General features: G+C 31.1%; 1 non-coding gene across 1 annotated transcript; it reads left to right on the top strand.

The window, feature by feature from the left end:
• Positions 1-9880: 9880 nt before the first annotated feature.
• Positions 9881-9954, top strand: Trnan-guu. The gene has a single exon. It is a non-coding gene; the product is annotated as a tRNA-Asn (tRNA).
• The last annotated feature ends 4644 nt before the right edge of the window (positions 9955-14598 follow it).

Genomic DNA, 14598 nt, shown 5'->3' with positions numbered 1-14598 from the left:
TTTCGATTAAAATAATTTTTATCAAAATCGGACCACCAGGGACCGAGTTTCGCGGTAACACACATAAAAAAAATACAGTCGAATTGATAACCTCCTTCTTTTTGAAGTCGGCTAAAAAGAGATCTTCTGTTTAGACAACATTTACTAAGAAAGAGAAATTAATATCGTCACATTTAATAATAAAGAGTATTAATATTAAAAGAAATAAAACCAATTAAGAAAAAAGGTACTCAAAGACAAGAGCAACAAAAGCTAATTAGGCATTGTATTTAAACGGATATTCGATATTTGGGTGGGCAAGTTTTAATTAAGGGATTTTCTGCTCCATAACTGTAATAGCGACCCTTTGGTTGTTAGAAATAAATGGAGGGAAAATCTTTATGTTTATACAGAATTCTAATGTGTTCGGTTTAGTAGATGATAAAATATTTTAATAGAAGGAATTTAATGTATTTTAAAATCTCTCTTTAACTTAATTATTCTCGCATTGTAGAAATAAAGTGACGAAAAAAAAACATTTTTTATAAGAAGAATTTTCTTATCAACGACTATATTGCTACAACAACGTCGTGGTTTTTCAAACACATATAACGTATTACTTCAAAAAATATAGTTAAACACTATTTACTAAAACACATGTGTTAACCCTTTGACCGCCGTTGATTGATGTTATGAAATTCAAAGTGGTTATTAAACAGAATGTTTAACCCTTAAATATGTAGGTTTCAAATTAACTTCTTCCAGTATAAGTTCTTTGTCATTTATTCCTCAAGATGGTCATCCAGACTACGCAAAATCACATTATAAAATCATGATTTCTGGTAATGTCTAATTAAGCAAGCGTAAGCGACAAAAGGGCTAACGTATGTTTAAGGTAAAATGTTTTTTATGAATGTTTCAGCCCACTCGTATTCAATTTCAGTAATTGATACACAGCGTATTTATATTGTATCTCAAATAAATGTAATGAATGTTTATTATAAGTATTGGCTAGTGGGAGTGGGAATGCGCAGCGGTGCAGTGACGTGATAATGTTTTGTGCGGACTCGTTCGCGTGCAACGCGACTTCAACCGGCACATTTTAACGAGCATTATAAAAGTATAGAGTGGCCGGGACAATACTCAAGCCTTTGTAAAGACACTTGAATTGTTAACATGTCTATTTTATTTGTAATACTGTGCTTATGAACTATTGTAGATAAAATTAAATTTAAAATATAAACTTTTTAAAGAAACAAACATGCCAGTTATGCAAGATTGTAAATGAATACCATTTTTTTATCATTATCACTGTAGTAAGTTTACTTTGACAGTTTAAAATAAGGCCTCTTGTACAATAGGCAGCGTAAATCTTCGATACCCGGCGTTTTAAGGCGCCAAACGACTTACGCAATAGAATGTCAAAGAGCTTCAGATATAGGCACGCGTCAGTGACATTTCGTGCTTTAGTCGTCAAAGCCAGTCGCACCCAACGTATTTGTCAAAATGTCGGCAAAACCATACAGTTGACATGTAATCGCTATGCCTGTACTGTATGAAATAGTCGACTCGCATCGACGATGCGACGATGTGTGTACGGAACAAGAGCAACGTAATGCTCGCAATTCAAGGATACAATTGGTTTCGAAGATTTACTTTGTGTGGTCTACGAAGGGGCCTGTTTAACTACAGAATTCTTTACTAAAAAAAAAAAATTAGAAACCGACTCTTCGAACTAATAATGAAAGTATGTATTAGATTTGTAAGATGATTGCATAATGTTAGAAAAAACACAGTATAGAGTGTTACACGAACTAATGCATTGAAGTCAGCAGTAGCTGAATGTTCGTATTGCGTGTCAAAGTTACTTAATTGGCGTTGATGTGGCGAAATAATTGCATATTGCACTTTTAATTGCGCTTTTGTTTTTAATATTAAGGTGACATAATTTTTTTTTTCATTCTATAGTTTTGTTGACCCTAATACCATGTTATGTTAAGTCGGGAATATGTCGCACTAATTTATACAATCATTGTCATTATTAAATGTCATTATTATAGACGAAGTAGTTGTCGCTTGTACTCCGTCTAAATAATAAAAAAACGTGGAATTAATAAAAAAAACTTAATTAGTGGCCTATGTGTTCTTCCTGGCTTTTTTCTACATTTAAGCTAAATTTCAGCGAGATCGGTTGCATGAGCCGTTCTGGAGATACCTTCTAACCAATCCATCCATCCGTACATCCAAACATTCACATTTATAATATTAGTAAGATTTCTTAAAATTATTAAAATTGTTGACGAAAAAATTAGTACTACGATATATTTAAGATAAATTATTAATAATACAAGTTTATGTTATTACGAGTAATAGTTACCGAGTTCATATTTTGTTCAGATATTTCAACTCATCTACCTAAATTGCAATTATAACATTTCATATTGTATTCATATACAATATGAAATGTACTAATTTGTGTACAGACAACACACGGCAGAACCGCAGGCCTTCCATCGTTAACTAAATGTGACAAACCAAATAACAAACAATTTTGATTAACATTCCACTTGACGTTTAAAATAGTTTCAAGATTTATCTAATACTTTTAAAGATCCTCATAAGAGTTAAATAACATATTTATAAATTTCGGACGTGAACTCATTCGAAAGTAATAGGGTTTTTACAAAGGTTAATTGACCTTATAAAGAAGTTTCTTTGACATCGACTAAAACAGTTTTAATAAAATACTTAGAGACAAAAACAATATAAGTTAATTAGGCGTAGTATTTAAACGTTTTATCGATACTTTGTCGCTACGGTCACTTTTAATTAAGAGATATTCTGCTCTATGACAATAATAACAAGGCATTTAAAGTAGATTTAAGGAACAAAATAAATAGATTTTATTACAAAAAGTTCTCTTAATTTTAGAAATCGTAAACCAAGATCTATTGTAGACTTTTCTGATGAAATACCACGATTTCACAGAAGAAAGGTGAGAAGTGACGGTAGGCAGTTTACTCTTTGTAAAACTCTTTATAAAAACTTCACAGAAATCAAAGAGTAAAACACATTTTGACATAAATAAATAGATTCAACAATTCGAAATGTAAAAAAAATTAAAGTATGGCTTCTGTCATAAATCTAAGGTTTTTTTATTAGTAATAAATTATATTTTTTAAAAAGCTACAAAGATTAAAGTTATGGCTTCACATTTAATATGAATTTTAAAACATCTTACGACGTGACGTTAAATTCTTTGATAATAAAAACTTTGCAGACATTTTATTTCTTAACTTGTATCTGATTGATAAATGAAGAAAAAAAAACATAAATTCTTTGTCCTAACTCTATACGTTTAGACTAAAAATTTAATAAATAATATTAAGGAAAACACAACTATTAGATGAAATCATCGTAAAGAAATCACGACACAATCTTCAGATTCCAATTTAAAATGTCGGATTTAGTGGTCGGTTTTACAATACCTCGTGTAGGTACAATCGCGAATAATGTCGACTAAACGAAATAGTATTGAACATATTAGTATTAAAACAAATTGAATAATTAATATACAAAATTAGAAAAAGTAAAAGTTATTGCACCACATTTTTTATAACATAGTTCGACTGATAGGAAAGTAATGTTTCACGTATTTGTTATCCTAACCTTCCTTAACCTAAACGTGAGATGATATTTAGCGAGTAAGAATTTATGTGAGTTTAAATATAAAATATTTTCTGTCAAGACTATTATTAATATTATTATATTTAATTTTATTTTATAATGTGTGTGACTGTACAACTTACAACTTAGCGTGCAGTGCTTGTTAATGCGTTCGAAATGCAATTAAAATTTTCACTAAACACTTCGCATGTTATGTGAGCTTAATTTTTTACTGAGCTAATACTGCAATATTTTACACTAAAAAATTTAAATTTTATTGTTATATTGTAACGTAAATCTTCGAAACCCGGTGATTTTAGTCGCTAATCGACTTACGCAATACATTGGAGATACTTTCAAACAAACATCCATCCATCCATCTAAACATTCGCATTTATAATATTAGTATGATTATAAATAGGAAAGATTTGATGAAAACAAACAGTTTACTACGGCTCTGAAACTACTGAACTGATTTGAAAAATTATTTTACTGTCGAGATGCTACACTATCCCCGGTAATTATAAACTATATATTGTTATTAATTCCCAGCGGATGAAGTCGCGGACAACTGCTAGATAAAGGTATTTTTGCAACTTTACTTTATACTATTGTAGGACTGGGTTATTTGATGATATGATATTCAATCGAACGCATACTTTTATAGAAGACATTTCATTTCAATAACATGGTAAGAGAAGCGCTACATCGTAGAAAGAAACAATAACACCAAATTAAATTACATTCAGGTAAATATGCGTGGGGAGAAGGAATTGGGGTATCACAATGAATTTTAGATAACATGAAAATATGGTTATGGATTTATTATAAAAATATTGCTAGTTTTTTTTTCTTATAAAAAAATAAGAGACTATTGGCTGTGAAGATCCGGACAAATAGGTAGTACTCAATGAAAATATGTAAAAGGTCATTAACATATTTTTCAACTGTCAATAGATGTGATGGATTTTATAATTTGTTAAAAACGTCTAAACGCCACTTTAAGGAATAATCTTGGCATAACGCCATTTCAGTTCCGGAGACCTAATTTTAGTTCACGTTCCCTTCCCTCCCTTTTCTTATATGGAAATGATGAGAAGGGCAAGTGGATTTGGCGGAGAGGACGCATAGAAAGGGTGTATCCATCCTCTTTCAGTGCGCTCCCCTCCTCCGTTGATTAAAGGTAGGCAATGCATCTACGATTACAGATGTTCATGGGTAGCGGGCACTTCGCTATTTCGGCGAATCTAGGCTCGTTTGCCACCTTATAAAAAAATACGAAAAGTATTATGACATATGTATTATTTTTTAAGTCAACAAATTTTAATGGGGTTTTCATTAAGTTTTACGATTGTTAAGCTTTGGTCAGACGATAGATAGCGTGGCGTGCCACAATAGGAATATTTAAAATTCATTGCTCAAGTACGACTTAAGGCGCAGTTTGCGTGTGGAGAATATTAAATTAACTTCATTCGGACTTTCAAAGCGAGATGGTTTTTCAACTGGAAAAAGGCTATGATATTATTTCACGGGTTTACATTTTGTACTTACCTTTTTATGAACTTCTTTTCTACAATTAAAAAAAAATTGGAGAGTTTTACTTTTCATTTATAAATTGAACTTGGAATACGTTACAATCCGATACCTAAACAACATTAAAATGTAAATGCCGCAGTGTACATACGAGTATGTTTAAAAATAAAATCTTTTAATTTAGAAAAAGAACGACTTTTTTTTTTTAGAAAAATTAAGTAACAAACAAAACGGTAGAAGCTGTTCAAATACAATGTACGTATGTTTATTTAAAACCAAATAAAACCACTTGTCTCTTTTCCTTGAGTAAAATATTAGGTTAATCAATTTTTATAGAAATCTTTCTAAACATAAAACATTTCATAACATAAAAAAAAGCTATAAAAGGCACTTGCAAGTAAAATATACTGTTACAAATTATGACAAGTAAAATCCTTTAATTAAAAGTTTCACGACGAGGGGTGATATTCTTAAAGTTACATTTTTAATTAACCTCACCCGCTACCGACAACCAGTTTTTATGGTCACAATACAAAAACACTAGAAAGAAGAAAGTTAAATCTCAATTCTATTTGGCACCCAGTACCTAGATAACGCTTTATATCATAAAATAAATTAAAAAATTTACAAAGCCTAGTATTATTAAATATCGAATATAGAAAAGATTTCTATGTATAATTTTTTTTTAATTTAGTGTTGCATACCATCCTCCCGTCTGTCGACTCTACCATATGAATTTCCATAAAATAATCGGTATATTTTTCCAGCAATAGCTAACTTATGATACTTGATTAATTTAATTTTAGGTTAGCTCTTCGAAATGTTCAAGGTTGATTAGGAAATTGCACTAACATATTTAATTATGGTATTTTCATAGCTACTAACACGTACTCAATGTTAAACACTATAGTGTTTTATAATAGGACATCAGGCGAGTGGTAAATTGCATTTCACCGCAAAGACAATTCGTCCATTGTCTGCAAACGTGAGTTAGTGGGCAGCGTTGAGCAATTCCCGAATCGAAATTGATTCAGTTTGCGTTTGATTGAGTGAACTGCTGCACGTGGCGTGGAATTTTGTTTAATATTTTCGTACATATTACTACAGAAATATTAAATACAGATGAATTATCTTTCCTTCAAAGTTAACTGTTTGGAAAAAACTTTATTAGTTCTTAACTTTTATTAATTAAACTAAACTTTTATATTGTTTGTTAAACTATATTGTAAATTCGAAATGGAATCTTCAATAATAATTTTTATAACCTCGAAAGTATAAAATTATTGCATTAGTAAAATTAAGTAACGTTCCCTCAATGTTTTCTATTCTACAATATATTTGAAAACATAGAACTTATTATGACTAAGTTCTATTAATGTTTATATTAATGAAGATCGTTAGTGCCTCTATGCGTTAGAAATGTTCGAATTGTTGTGTATTATTTTCATTAAAATTCTATTAATGTTACGCTCTATTGCTATTAGATTCAATTTTACTATCTCTATAAAATTTTCGGTTTCTGAAAAAGAAAATGTTCAAAAGTTTTTAAAGCTTTTTCACAGCACAAAGTAGAGGACACAGCGCGTTAGTCAAATTATGTTTTAATATAAATAGTTGATGAAATACTTTTGTTTACTAAAGAATTTTTCACCACGTAGGAAAGCTTTATTATTTTTAGAGAGTTCTGAAAAAAAGTAACTCTCCTCGTACAAACCTAAGCTTATTATACTTATAAATATTGTATTTTTGGGCATATCGGAGATAACTAGAAAGCCATATGATACATAGGCAAACTTAAATTTAAATATTTATTATTCTCTAAACCTCATAAACCAACTCAAATTCAATTGGCTTGGTACTTAAATTGTTTTTGTAAACTTCTTTTAGTACCGTTTCTTTGACTGTCAATTGAAAGACAATGATAATAAAAAGGAAAATCCCTCAATTAAAAGTTTGATCCCGTAGTATTTTTGTCATTCGGTATAAAGTGACTGATTCAAAGTGATCACACGCATATTTCAAAATAAATTATCCTTACAGTGAATTACTATAGAATACTGCTACTACTAGAATATACTACTTAGAATACTGCAAAAAATTCTATACATAAACTATCACTTCTATTATACTTTAATATAAAAACAGAGATAATAATTTCTTTTATTCGGGTGTCGGTAGTGGAAACTCAAGTTTAAGTTTTTTATTGCATATTATCATACTAGATCTAAATGTAAATTTAATATTTATTACCAGAATCGTTATGTTTACACTGAGCGAGACTCTTTCATACTTAGACCTAATATAAGAAAGTTTTCTTGAACAACAATTTAAGTAGCCATTAAACGACTCTCAATTATTCGACGTGATCGAATTAGTGTGAACGAGTAATACTAACTGATATCGTTTCAATTATGCTCTTTTGACGTTCAATTTTTATGGTACATTTATTTTGATTGAATTATTAAGACGCTATTAACTTTGGTTTTATAAAAATTAATATTCGTAATTGTTGCGACATTCAATTTTAAATGGTTCGTTTATTTTTTTGGCTTTTTATATCCATGAAGAGAATTTAAATATAATAATCTTTGTAGAGTTGGAACACATCATCATATTAAGCTTTCGATAGTCACATCACATCAAGACACGAGTGATTCCGACGCTACGAATTGTTATTAATAAATCACAAAGAGGAAATTGTTTTATGGCAATTCTATGACCTCATGAAACATCTATACATATAAAAGAAAGTCGTTTTAGTTACACTATTTATAACTCAAGATCGGTCGAACTGATTTAGCTGAAAATTGATGGGGAGGTAGCTTAGAACTAGGAGACGGACATTGGAACTTTTTTATCTTGTGTGCATTTTTATATATTCCGCGCGGACGAATTCGCGAGTAACAGCTAGTTCTTTATAAAAATGGCACTTTGATATGTAAATGATTCACCACCCCTGATGTACTGAGTAAAACCAATAAATAAGAAAAGAAGAAGCAGTAGATTATTCGTGCGAGAAATATTCGATAACTTAATGTGTAAGCATAGCGAAGTTTGAGCGCGTTTTAATGCGCCATCTTATACGCGTCTGACAAGTTTCATGCGAAATTGCTCCCCAACTTTATAACTGTTGGAGTAACGAGAGTAACGTCACGGAACAAGACAAAGTTACCAACAAATCGTATTTCGATTGGATTTGATATAAGGGAGTCCCTTTTTAAATACAACGCTCTTATTTTTATCTTACAAACATGAAGAAACTTTTTATGAGTACCTTACAAGAGTTACTTGAGGTTTAACATATAAGGTATTGAGTGAGATTAAAAACACTCTTTCTCCGTTACTAACGGTCGAACCCAATATTCGATATAGAATCAGCTTACCTAAAGTACTGTAATTTGCTTCCAATTTGCATTCTTCTTTACAGCCCCGTGACGCCCACTGCTGGGTATTGGTCTAAGAATATAATTGAGTACGGACGAATTCTTCTTGTAGTCATATTTATGCGGATATCAGCGTAATTCTTTTTGTGAATTTAACCTACATCGCTTTGTTAACAAAAAGTCAAAATATCTGTATAATAATCAAAGGTTTAAATCGACAATGAAGGCTAAAGTTACCAAAGCAGCCTCTGTGGGGCCAATTTAAAGCGATGCCTCATTTGCAACGAAAAATTATTCAGTGGATATTTCAACCGCGGTTAAAAACGTGCTTTTATTCATTATCCTTATTGCATATCTATTATTTGTTTATTTGATTTATTTATTTTTATTTCTAATAACATTGTTACCTGATTCTGTATTGCGACTTATAAGTCAAATTAAGTAAATAAAAAAGATATGGTACGTATTTAACATCTGAATTAAATAAGCTGTTGTAGACACCTACAGCTGAGAAGAAAATATAGTAGTAAATGAAACAATATTTATTTTACCGAGTAAACAATTTAAAAATAAAATAACTTTATTTTCACAATCTGAATGCGCTGAATAAATTTAGTGTCAGGAGCGGCTGTTTCGGAGGACGACATGCAAAAATTGAATAATGCTTTCATATCAAAAATTGGAAATCGTTTTAACTTTCAAATGTATCGGTGTCTTGAAGTTTTTATTACCTTTTTAAAATTATTACTGAGTACTTTTTATCATAAATTTATCAATTGAAGTCCTATTGAGAAGTTAAAGCAAGGAAAATCAAAGCAGTCCTTAACTAAATGAAATGGATAACCTGAAATTCTAAAAATCATTGCTTTTAGTTCTATAGCATTGATAAACTATTTTCTTTTACAATTTTCCATGTACAGAATATTTAAAAAAAAGAATTAGATTTGGTACGAGAACTACTAAGAGAATATTTGAATAATCATTTTACGACTGTGAGTGCGGCAGTTAATCGTATACGTAGTTGTTACATATTAATGTAATTTGCCTAAACGAACCTGCATCCTTATCTTTTCTCTGGAGAGAACATTAAAACATCCTACCGCTTTTATTGTCGACCGTTATTTAAATTTTTTGATAATAAAACTGGATATAAAAACTTTAACATTTTTTAATGTTGCCATTGAATAAAAAATATGTATTTCTATGTTACTAATATCATAGTAATTTAAAGTCATTTTAAGTACTTATTTATTAAATAAAAAAGTCTTAATTCGACATTTACCAACACTCGTTCTATGTTTGAATGGAAATTAACACAAGCCTCCGTGGCGCAATGGGTTAGCGCGTTCGGCTGTTAACCGAAAGGTTGGTGGTTCGAGCCCACCCGGGGGCGAAAAGATAAATTTTTGAAAATTTTAAGTTAAAAGGATCTATGCATGTCTTTGAGAAGCTTTTCCTATGCAAGTATTATAAATAGAGACGGGCGATGAATGTCGAACGTCAACGTCTGATGGAACGAGTCGTGACGTAGACGTGTAGACCGACAAGGCTATCTGAACCGGTAAGTCAAACTAAAATAATATAGCTCAATAACGCCCCCGTGTCAACGACGAAAAACGTCACAAGATTCTCTTTGTACTGAATCTGTCATGTCCTTTGTTTTTTTCATATGATTTTCTTAATGTTTTATATTGTGACAGAACCGACCGCGATAACGCCTCTTCACTTCACTTCACCGGTTCAGATATCCTTCTTTGACTATAGACGTAGGCTTAGGCGTAGCGACGTAGGCGTAGTCAAACGCGTAGGCGTAAATATAGATGTAAATGCGTAGTAGACCATATAGTGAAATCAGTTTTATTTTTGAGAAGGATCACAATATGTTTTTATAGAACTCTACTGCCAGTGGAATAAGACGGTTACACATAGACCATTTCTCCTATTCTGTAACCTCTTAAAAAAATTATAATGATGCCAGATTTATAAGAGATATATGCACTTTATATTGATACTTGAATGACTCAAAGCTTCTGACGTGTTCATATCGTCGGCACTTCAAAGGAACAAGTCATAGATATCAAAATGCATTTCTGCGTAACTCTGAATCTCCACCGTCAAAGGTCACATTCGTCTTTAGACTTGAATTAATTTGCATATTTGCTTGCATTCTTGTCAACTTACGTATTAATATAAGTGTATTTTCTGTAAAGTAACGAAATTATTCTAATTCTTGAATAAATAACCACAAAAATTTTAAATATTACATTTTATAAGTTAAGCTCTTAAAAACTTCTTTGTCACGGAAGCGTCTTATATCAATTTTTATATTAAGTATCATTAAAAAAACAATTTGTATTCATCTTAAGCCATTAAATTTTAGTAAAAAATTCCCGACACACAAATTAAACCGTGCGCAACGTAGCTTTAAAATAGACTTCCCTTTATAATACAAAAGAACATCTGAAATCGTAACTGGGTCAGTAACGTACACACAAAGCCAATTAACTGTGTGTGTACATATTTAATATATTATATGCACAGACACGGGCCACTTGGTACAAGTTTTGAATATGCATGACGTTGAACGTTCTCGTTAAACTTTTTAAATGCAATCTATCATTGGATTTACGTATTGATTAAAAACAAAATATGATTTAGTGTACGAAGTTATCAATACATAAACACGTGTTAAAACATATTCTTGTTTGTTACAATATGCGATTATGCAATTAGCTAAAGTTTCAATCAGATCAGAGGTATTTGTCTAAAGCAATTCAGAAGTAGATATATGTAATTACTACACTATCAAGTAGGTCTACAACCATATAAGAAAACATCAATAATAATATATTATGTATATTTGTAACATATCTTCACGTTATATAGTGTTAAATGAACACATTCATGTTTATCACTCGTTGGAATTGAAGTGCAGCCTAGGGCTGACAACAATCAAACACTAGCAGGTATAAAATAACGACCAGTGTCTTGTCCGCTTACTCTCAACGAAAAATGAACAACGTTCATGCTTGATATATATTTAGTGACATTGATTAACACGTTAGGCATTTGCAACGCTAGCGGGCACCATCTTTCGTTCACGTTACCACTTAAAATCAGGTAGGATCGCAGTTAGGCGGTTTTTTCATTATAAAAAAACATTACCCGACGTCAAACCCGAAGGTGACAACCATAAGCACAACCCTATACGTAAAACTGAACGAGCGTCCTAATCTCGAATGCAGATTGCAAGAGACAAGTCGCAGTAATTGCCTTGATACCGACACTCTCGCACAGTATCCCAAAACACAATTTACTTTATTGCTTAATTTTTAATTTGATAATTTAATTCCACACAAAGCAATATAATCTAAGTGGTATTCACTAAAATATTCCGAGTATAAAATCGGTTATAGCTTCATTATTTTACGGTAAAAATTCGGTCAAGGATAAATTTAGGTCTCGTCTTAAGGGACCCCAACGGACATCCAACTATGAGCAATATTATGCAGACAAATTGCGACATAGTTAATCATTTTCTATTACATTAGACTTTTTTATTAACACCATTAATATTCTAGACACAATTAGCGCTCCGTCCTATTTTGCGATGATAATGGTTATTAAAGGCTTTTGTGTTGGCGTCGAGATTTGCCTACTTTGTGGACGTCCAACAAAAGCGGCTTACTAAATACGTGCTGCCATCTTTCGCTGAACATGGAAAAGGTGCGAGATTACCTACGTACATTTTTTTAAAATATTTATGTAGGTAATTCTGCAGTAGTTAACTGTTAATTTCGTACTATCGCTATTACTAGCGACAAGTCTATGACACGGTAATAATAATACCGTGAGTGAGAGAGATACAGTTATACCCAATTCCTGTGACGTGACAAAGACAGGGATAACTATCTTCTGTCCCTTTCTGCGTACCAGGCTTTGGGGTTTGTTTGGAACAAAGGTTGTCCCCTACAAACAATCTAGGTTGTCCCTAACAAAGTTTGACATTCGTGTTATTTTTCGAAAATTGTGAGTACTTAGTCGCTGTAATTGTGTAAAAATATTTTGATATTTCAGTTTTAGTTAGGTAAAGTTTATAAAACATGGTATACTGCTGTATTGTTGGATGTAAAAGCCGTAGTGAGCGAAAAGAGGAAAACATAACCTTTCACTCGTAAGTACTGTAATTACGCACCTATTCAAATGTATTCATACAAAATAAGGAAGAAAATACAAAATAGTTGTTCTTTACAGTCTTTGTAATAACTAATATGTTAAAATACGTGTAAAATCAGCTAAAATAAAATCGTATTTTTCGAACATTATGCGCCCAAACGCAGATGTCATTTGTGTCAAATAATATACTGTGGATCTGGGAAACAAGCGGCCATATTAAACTTCTTTTCAAATTGGTTGGTTATTACCCGTAAAAATAATACCACCATCTTGTTGTAAAAATTACCCTGAATTTAGGGGAAATAAAGTATAGTATTTGTAATGTATATAAATGAAACAATTCACATTTTTTAATACTATTTTCAACAGATTTCAAAATGAGTAGTTTTTAATTCTGGTATATGCTGTGTTTTTTATTGATACTTTCTTAACCCGTTGATTTTAAAGAGTATATTTTTTAATTTGTCCCATGTAAATTTTATCGAAATCGGTTACTTAATTTCTTAGAAAGTACAATCAAAATAGTTAAATATTAAGTAGTTTTACATATAGTGTTCACTGTAATGATATACAGAGTAATTTAAAATTATATGACTTTAATATTGGTATGTTTTTTGTAGCTTTTTAAGAAGACTTAGGGCTTCGTGCATATCGAAGAAAAACAGGACATCGTTTGAATGCTGGTCTAATGGACCTAAGACTGAAGAGATGCCGCGCTTTGTTGAAGCGGTACGCGGGAAAAAAATATCGGGAAATTCTTTTTCTGGAGTCACTCAAGACATCCTTGATTAAGGCAGCCGCCGATATTGACATGGACCTCGTTCGTGCTGCGATAGACAACTGGCCGCGCAGATTGAAGGCCTGTATTCAAAATCACGGAGGTCATTTTGAATAAACTTTAGTGTCATAAGAATCTATGTTTTGTTAAGTTCATTTTGGTATATAAATGGTCACATAATGAATAAACTTGTTTCAATTATTTTATATTAAACATGTGACAGAATTTATAACCTGACTAAGTATTACTAAAAAATCTGTTTAGTCACATAAACAAAAATTACGCATTGTTTTTTATATTTATTACATTTATTAATTACAATATAATTGGGAATATATAAATTAGTATATATTAAATTATATCGTAATTATTCATTTTCGGGACAAAACAAATAACTGGTAACCCTAATCCTTTTACATATATATAGGTATAGTCTATAGTACTCTCTATCTGTCCCTTACGGGTGAACGCGCATGTCACATCTATATAATTCTTCATCTGAGACTAGCGATCTTTACCTAAATCTGTTTTATTTAATTAAGTTTACAGAGTAAATAAACTTTAAACTAAACGTTAAAAGTGAAAACAAATTTGTGAAACAGCATTTTAAAACGGTGTTTTTTTAGCTAATTGTCGTTGACAGAGATTCGTTTGGATAAAAGTTTGCCGGGAACTGTGCCGTGTGTAAAAAAATTTTCGAAATCAATTTAGTGGACCGTAAGTTTATTTCCTATTATGGTTAACTGTCTAACATATTGTATTGTGCAATAGTGGTTTGTCCAATACTTGGTACCAAATGATAGGAAAAATATTTTAAAAATCAAAAAAGTGATTCAAGTAAATATATTTTTTTAGGTTATCATAAATAATACTATTATTCTATGATTATGTACAATAACTTTTGTTATTGTTGTTAACATTGTTATTGTTGTTTACAGTTTTTGTGTTTAAACCATAGCATTCTCATTTATATACGATTAAATATTTATACAACATTGCCACCGCACGAGTGCGGTTATCGTGAAACAGTAAAATGGCGTCCATTACCATTAAAAATAACGTAATGAAACGTATCGGCACAAT

Source organism: Papilio machaon, chromosome 18 (genome assembly GCF_912999745.1).
Source record: "Papilio machaon chromosome 18, ilPapMach1.1, whole genome shotgun sequence".
Taxonomy (NCBI): domain Eukaryota; kingdom Metazoa; phylum Arthropoda; class Insecta; order Lepidoptera; family Papilionidae; genus Papilio; species Papilio machaon.
The sequence above is the reverse complement of the archived record's forward strand: the minus strand, read 5'-3'. Positions and strand labels throughout refer to the sequence as shown.